Source organism: Notechis scutatus, chromosome Z, assembly GCF_049901735.1.
Source record: "Notechis scutatus isolate UNSWTSFEM ecotype Mainland chromosome Z, rNotScu1.2, whole genome shotgun sequence".
In the NCBI taxonomy this organism is placed as follows: domain Eukaryota; kingdom Metazoa; phylum Chordata; class Lepidosauria; order Squamata; family Elapidae; genus Notechis; species Notechis scutatus.
The window spans coordinates 77,507,336-77,515,580 of record NC_142025.1 but is presented as its reverse complement, the minus strand read 5'-3'; the positions used below and the strand labels follow the sequence as shown (position 1 = coordinate 77,515,580).

Genomic DNA, 8,245 nt, shown 5'->3' with positions numbered 1-8,245 from the left:
AATCTAAAGTAAAACTTCAACAAGATACATTTTAACTGAAACTTTGCAACTAAATAGTAACCCCAGGAAGAGAAAGTGAAAAAAAAGAGTGAAAAAGAAACAGCTTGCGTGTATTTGGATTATTTGGTGATCTTTGGATTTTTGGTTATTATATTTGAATGACTAAAATCAATCGGGTGGTTGTTTAAAAATTTATTCAATGGCACCACTTCTGGATGAATTGAAAATGGAACCTAAAAAGCTGGAAGAAGGCGGAGCCTCCTCGCTGACAGGCGGTAGATCGCAACTCTCTGCGGCTATCGTTTGTGCTCTTTCGTCGGAGAGCCCTAATCATTCTGATTAGGGGCTGAAACTGCCTTGGAGGGGCAGCGAAGTAAGAGGAAGCAGCAAGCCTGTTTGTGGGGAGCCGCATCTCCCCCCCCCCCGGGCTTGTTTTTTTTTTTCCTCCCGAAGACAACTGCAGCGATGGTCTAAAATGGCCATCCTGAAGAGGATGACTCAGTTTGACTAAGATTTGTGCAGGAGGGAAGAAAGAGGTGGATAACATCTGAACCGGGACAACTGGGCAATATAACCAAATAAAAGTACCCCGGGATTAAGGTAACATAGAATTTTTAAGAAAAGAAAAGTGAGCGGCGAAATTACAAAGAGACAGAGAAAAAAAGGAAAATATTTTTGACAGCTAAATGGGGCTTCGAACCGGGAAAGGAAGAAGCTGGAATTAAAGATTTAATGAAATTGGACTAAAATAATTTGGAAATAATCAAGTATAAAATTAAAGCTGGACTTAAGATTGTCAAAGAATAATAATAATAAAGTTTACAAATTGGAGACTGGATTATGTTGGAATATTGAGGTTCGAAAAACCTTAAATAAAAATACAGGGGGAAAAAGTGAAGACTTCGTATAATGGAGAGTGTCACCTTTTGATAAAAATTTAGTTCAAATAAAAAGGAAAACATTTTGTTTTTGAATGAACTGATATGGATATAACATTACAGAAATATTGAAACAAAGTAAGAATTTTAGAAAGTGAAAGTAGAACCAGAATAAAGGAAAAAGCAAGGAAGGAAAGATTGTTTGTGGGACTGATTGATGTTTTTGGTATAAACCCTGGACTGGAATAGCTGAGAACTTTAAAAAATTGAAAGAAGAAAGAAGGAAAGTAAAAGTGGTTTCTTTTTGTGGACTTTAAGGATCATAAAATATAAGAATGATGATATCTCTCTGGGATTTAAAAATGGAACTTAAAAATATGAGAGAATTACTACAGGAAAGAGGCGAATCACTTTGCTCTGTGCTAGAAAAAATGGAAGTGGCGATTGAAGAACAAGAAGAAAGATTCTCAGAGGAGCAGGAATTGACTCAAGGAGAAGACATTTTGAATGGACAATTAACACAAAGAACGTTACAAAGAAGTGGGGAAAGAAGGAAGGTTAAAAAAGTTGAATTTCAAGAAAGCAATTAAAAGAGGGAATAATTGTGAAGTTAGAAAAGGCAGGAAGATTCAGCAGAAAAGGGGAAGGGAAGATATTAAGGAGATAAATTGGAATGAGAAACGTTATGGGGAAAAGAGAGGGAGGAGAAGCAGTAAGAAACACGCATGTGAAAGAGAGAAACACAGAACTAGTAAAATGTTGAAAAGAAATTGCCTTTTCAGAGGTAATGGTTGATGAATTAAAAGGGGGATTCTGCAGGGTGACAAGGGGTAATAAGAATATTTCTGCAATTAAAAATATTTAGAAAATAGGGTAATATAGATACTGATAACTCTTATTAAAGGGGGGGAAATATGCTGTGGAATCCAATTGAGAAGATGTAATGACTAATGGTTTATTGGGAATTAAGATGAGGGAATAAAGGTATATTCTAATCATTAAGGTGTCACACTCAAAATAGTAAAAGAGGGGAAACTTATACTTGTTCTTTTTTCTTTTGTGTGGGTGTGTTAAGATCTGTATTAATTTAGAATTTATAAAAAAAAAGTGTAATGGAAAGGGAATGTGACAGACTAAAGAACCAGCTAAATTAATAAGCTTAATAAGTTTAATATAGATTATTAAAAGCAAGGAGAGACATTGGTAACTTCATTATTACAACTATTAGGCAAATATATATTGTTTATTTTTATTTTTAAAATAAATATTAAGGATTATACTTGAAATAATTGAAATGAAATTTAAAAATGTTTAGATTGGGATTAATGAAAGAATTTAGAATTAAACCTTATTATTATTTATTAGGCAAATATATATTGTTTATCTTTATGTTTAAAAACAAATACTAAAGGATTATATTTGAAATAATTGAAATGAAACAAAATTGATTGAAATTAATGAAAGGGGCTAGAATTAATGTGTTTGTTTCTCTCCTTACTGAAAATTTGGAATGGAAAAGGTAATAATAGAATTAAGTATGCATATATCAATGTATAATTTCTGTCATATTTGTATGTAAAGATGATGACCCGGAAATATGTTGTCCACTAAAAAGAGATTTTTGTTTTTAATGTGAAAACTGAATAAAGTCTGTTTAAAAAAAAGAAAGAAAATGGAACCTAAAAAGTACAAAGAAGATGCACAGAAGGGAAGGGTTCTTTTGGCTTCATTTTTCAATTCTTAGAAATTGAGATTTGGAACTATGAGAAACAACAAGAAAAGACTGCAAAACAAGAAGACTGGGACAACGAAGAAGCCATCTTTGTTGTGAATGAATAAAATTACTAAGCCTAAATGCAAAGCAGGTTTTGGAAGCCTGCACATTTGATTGGTCCTTAAACAATGAACAAGGATTGGTTCATAACAAGCCCCTGATTGGCCAAGCTTAGGACACTTCTTATTGGTTATTAGTTTGAACTTGATGCACTTAGTATTGGTTAATAGGGTAGCAGCCAACCCTATAAAAGGGGTTACTGCTACCCATAGCTTGCTCTGTTCTATTCTATTTGCTGTTATTAAAGAGTTGAAGTCACTGGTCAGATGTCTGGTCTCCATTATTCTCCAAACTTAACAATCTTTAATGAACAAGTAATTCTATGTGGGGAAGAAAAAGGAAAGGGGGGAAAGAGAATGGAGAATTTAAGACTTAAAAAAACAACCAAAGAAAAGAAAAATAATTTGAAAAATAAGTATAATACTGGAAAGCAACAGAAAAGGGGAATACAGAAGAGAGAAATAGAGGTAGAGAGACAAGGGGGTAAAAAGGGGAGAGAGAAGAAGAGAGGGAAGAAGGAAAGGAAAAGAAGTTACAAAGGACCGGAGTAAGATATAGAGAAACAGGATCTATTTAGAGATAATGGGTGAAAATCTAACTGAAAAAGGGATTCTGTAAAGGTACATAAGATTGTATTGTTATATTAGTAATAGAAATAACTTTAGAAAATTGGAAACAACATATGATTAAAATGAGGGATAAAATAGTGTAATTTAGTGAAATGTTTGTGAATAAAATAAGTGAAATAAAATAAATGAGAGAAAACTGAATTAGGAAGGAACGGGAACATTTTAATTAGTTAATGTTTTATAAAATATAAGTGAAGGGGGAATTAACTATGGAAAGCTTATAATTGTTCCCATAGAAGTATGATATTTAATTGAAAAGTAATGTTAAAGATGTTAAGACTTTAATGAATATTAATATTAATGATAGAATTGAATTGGAATGGAATGTTGTTTTAATTATATACATTTATATTTTTTTTTATTTTTTAAGAATACAGTGTGTATTTTAAGAATGTACCAAGCAGAATCCGAATGGAAGTTATATATTATATTGAATGTTACAACTTTAGGGAAAAGATATAAAGGCGTCATACTCCAATCAGTAATTACAGGAGAAATTTTGTTTAATGAGAAAAGATAATAGATAATTGAAACAGGACAGACAAAAAATATAAATATAATGATTTGAATTGAGATGAGATAATTAAAATAAAATTGAGAAAATTAAAAGAGGGGAGAAGCTATGCAGAAAATATAAAATAGTAATAAGATATGGAATAGAATATAAAAAATGAGCATGAACCTGAATTTGTGTCTGTACGAAGAAATGTAACCCGGGATTATGCCGCTTTCAAAAAAAGATGTTTTATTTGTATTTTTTTTCTCTTTGTGAAAACTCAAATAAAATTTACAAAAAAAAAAAAAAAAAAAAAGGAGGAGGCAGCAAAGGGAGATGCCTGCTCCTGCCAGTCCGTGATGAGACACTGGAACCCTAATAAAATTGTCTCACTTGTGATGAGTTGTCCCACAGGGCAAGTCACCCAGGGTGAGTCGTCCAACAGTGAGTTGCTCAGGGGGACCCAACCAGGCCAGCTCAACCAGGCCAATCCAACTGAGCTGACTCGACAGTAGCGGACTGGTGGTGGAGACCCAGCAATGATGAGCCAGCCAGGTAGACATGGCCAGGCCAACCCAGCAGTGGAGACCCAGAAATGTCACTTTCTGCCCTGTAGTTGCCTTCTATACCTTTTGTATGACAAAATTGTATACTATAACATTTTAATCCATTCTCCTTACTCCCAAAGCATTAATTTGGTCACAGAAAAAAGGAATCAAATTATATATATATATTTCAAAGGCATAGACCAATTAATCCTGACTTCTCATAAGGATTAATGAATAAATTATGCCAAAAATATAAATTATAATAAATATATTAAAATGGAAAAGTATTAATAATTAAGTAGAGTGGCAGTATGAAATGTAGGAAGCAATAAGGAATGGAAATACTTAAAGAAGTCCTTGGAACTGCTTTTATATAAAGATAAATAAGGTGAACACAAAGAAAAACCTACAAATCATTGGTAATGAAGAAAGGTCAAACAAAGCAAGTCTCTCTTTATAACCTTCCTCAACTCTCCCCTTTCCATTTTGCTTGTGAAAAAAGACTTTTAAAAAACAGGTTACTTCGCTAGAGTGAGTTTCAGTTTAACACTTATAGTAGACACAGCTAATTCCCTAGAATTTTTTTATTTCTTCTGTCAGAAACCCCCTGGCTCTTCATATCCTTGCCCACCTTCTTGCTTAAGATTCACAACTTAAGTAAGTTATTAAGTTAGTACTTAAATGCAAAAAAATGTAATAGTAAGTGGAGGTAAATGAATGAGATTTGCAAATAGAGATTTTTAAAAAATCCAAAACAATAAAAGCAGAATTGTTCCATCTGCTAATAATGGCTTGTTTCCAGCTAGAATTTCAGCAGAGATTCCAAATTACTTTTATGAGCCATTCGGAACCGAGCTGCAAAAGTGGGGAATGAGCATATGTGTGTGCATGTGCATCTCTCCACTTGTGCAAGCAGGGGGTGAGCATATGCACTCCGTTTACATAAGCAGTGCCCACCACTTGTGCCAGTGGAGCTGCATGCATATGTGCTTTCCCACCAGTCATGAAGAACCATCCCTCCATCTCTTTTCCAGCCAGTTTGCAATGGTGGAAAGGTTAGGGGACTCTGCTCTAGATTGTTCCTCACCTGTTTATCAGAGTCTGGGAAAATGGTATGTAGCACTTACTTTCCAGCCTTGGTCCAAGAATTGGTGCCTCATTCTAAAAGCATTCTCTAGGAGAGAAGGAAGAGTTGGAGGCATACCTCCTCCAGGAAGATGTGATTCTCTGTTTGAGGCAAGGAAACATGTATTCTGTATCTGAGCTTGGACTATGAATGAAAGAGTTTGCAGCTTGACATTAGCTACAAAACTGTTAGTATAAATTGCCAGAACCTCTTTTTCTGTTGTCCATTTAACTGTCCCCAAACCTATATTGTTTGTGTTAATTCTAGTGAAGCTTTCATTGGATGAAAGTTATGATGATTAAATATCTTCACTGGAAGTCCTGACCAGAAATGAACTGACATTGACTGACATAACCAGACGATTGTTAGAAGAGGCAAGAAGAAGGCAGGATAGAGACCAACTGAGAGAGAAACAACCACAAGAAGAGGATTTGTTTTCGACTGCCTATACTGCTAGAAAATGTTTTCTTGTGGAGCTAGGGGGCATATAGCTAGATTCTGTAAGAAGGGAAAATGACGGAATACTGGTAATCACCAGAAGGCTAAGAAGAATGTTAATTTAACTATGTCTAGCAATTCAACTGTAAACCATGATTTGTGGGTTGTTGATAATGGAGCATTGCAGTGCATTATTAGAAATAGAGAGAGGTTTGTAAAAATGTCCACAAGTAAGCAACATGTATCATTGGCAAATGGATGGAAGATGAAAGCATCTGGTGAAGTTACTGCATATTGTTCATGTAAATGAGCATTTATCTATGTTATATGTACCTAAACTGAAATTTAATTTGTTATCAGTAAGGACTTTAGTTAATATTGGTTATGTAGTAACCTTTAGGGGAGATAACTGTATAATAGAGAAAGAGGGTAAAAGTGTTACTGCTACTTTAGAGAATGATTTATATGTTATACATGATGACCAGTTGAAGATGGCTAACTCTGTTTATAATAATGTCAAGACACATGACGAATGTATACATTTACTGCATAGACATCTGGGGTACATTAATTTCAAAATGCTGAAACAAACTGTTAAATTGGGAGTAAAATTAAAACCCTGTAGCAAGTACTTAAACTGTAATGCCTGTAATCAGGAGAAAAGCAAGGTTACTTCAGCAAACAGATTGAATGGGTTTAAGACCAAAGAACCTTTAGAGGTTGTTTTTGCTGACATAATTGGTCCTAAAAAAACCCAGTTTGGGAGGTGCCTGCTATGTTTTGAGTATACTATAATGGATCATTACTCACGGTACAGTTTCTGCTATCTAATGAAAAACAAAACAGAAACGTTCCAACATTTCTTTAACTGGCTAAGGTTTGCAGAAAGGAAAGTGAGACATAAGGTAATTACTTTTATTTACAGATAACGGAACTGAGTTTATTAATAATAGATTCCAAACGATGTTGAAATTGGCTGGTATCGAGCATAAGCGTTCTGCACCTTACAGGCCACAACATAATTCGTTTATAGAACAAAGAGGGCAAACGTTACAAGCCATGGCTTGAACTATGTTATCTGATTCAGGTTTGCCTGAAACACTGTGAGGTGAAGCCATAATGTGTAGCAACCATGTGTTAAACAATGTGGTGAACACAACAACTGGTGAATTGCCATTCACTCGTTGGCATGGCAGAAAACCAAATTTAAGTTATCTACACACATTCAGAGCTCCAGCATGGGTGCATATACCCCCACAAGTAAGACTTAAAGGGCAACATAGAGCCAGGAAATTATTTTTCATAGGTTACGAGGCCAACCATAGATCGTTTAGATTCTGGGATCCAGGCACAGCTAATGTTTACTGTAGCACTAGTGCTAAATTTCTTGAGCATGTTGGGTGGCATAAACTAGAACAAGAATCCAACAATGATGTTGTTATCAATACCCAAATAGTCCCTAATGATGAGGTAGTTAAACCATCAATTGCCATTAAAGAGGAAGAACAGGCACAAGAGGAGGTAGTAGAACAGGAGCAGGTGGCACAGGAGAGTCCACCAGTAAGCCCTGAGTTGCCTAGACGTTCAACCCGTGTAACACGACGACCAGATAGATATCAGGCTAGTATAGTATGCCAAGTAAATATAGTTCCTACTAACTATAATGAGCTGAAACTGTATCCTGCTAAGGATCAGGCTGCTTGGCAGGAAGCAATGGATAAGGAACTGAAATCTTTACAAAGTTAGGAGGTATATGAAAATGTCAGGTTACCACCAGGTGAGCATGCCATAGGGTGTAAGTGGATTTATAAAATTAAGACAGGTGTGGATGGGACTGTTACCCATAAAGCCAGGTTAGTAGCACAAGGGTTCGATCAGTCAGCCAACGACTACAATGAGGTGTTTGTTCCTAGTTTGAAGGCTACCACATTACGAGCAGCATTAGTGTGGGCAGCTAAAAAAATAAATACACAATAAACCATTTAGATGTGGAGACGGCATATCTTCATGCGTTTCAACATACTATATATTTAAAGAAGCCTTTGGGGATAAAAACTGATAACAAAACTGATTAAAAAAGAGTCTTTATGGCTTGAAGCAATCAGGCTATGAATGGAACCAATGCATAGTGAAGGAATTAACAAAGATAGGTTTTGTAGCTGGCATGGCTGATCCATGTTTATTCAAAAAGGAAAGTATTGGTGTAGTTTCATTGTTGCTATTGTTTACTGATGACATAGCATTAATCACTAAGACTGAGCAAGAAGCTACTGAGATTATTTCACTGTTAGAAAAG

The 8,245-nt window shown here is 35.0% G+C and overlaps 1 long non-coding RNA gene across 1 annotated transcript; it reads left to right on the top strand.

Annotated features, from left to right (window-relative positions):
• Positions 1-262: 262 nt before the first annotated feature.
• LOC148128937 (uncharacterized) lies at positions 263-2,267 on the top strand. Its single transcript, XR_015745599.1, has 2 exons — positions 263-600; positions 1,030-2,267. It is a non-coding gene; the product is annotated as an uncharacterized LOC148128937 (long non-coding RNA).
• Positions 2,268-8,245: the final 5,978 nt, after the last annotated feature.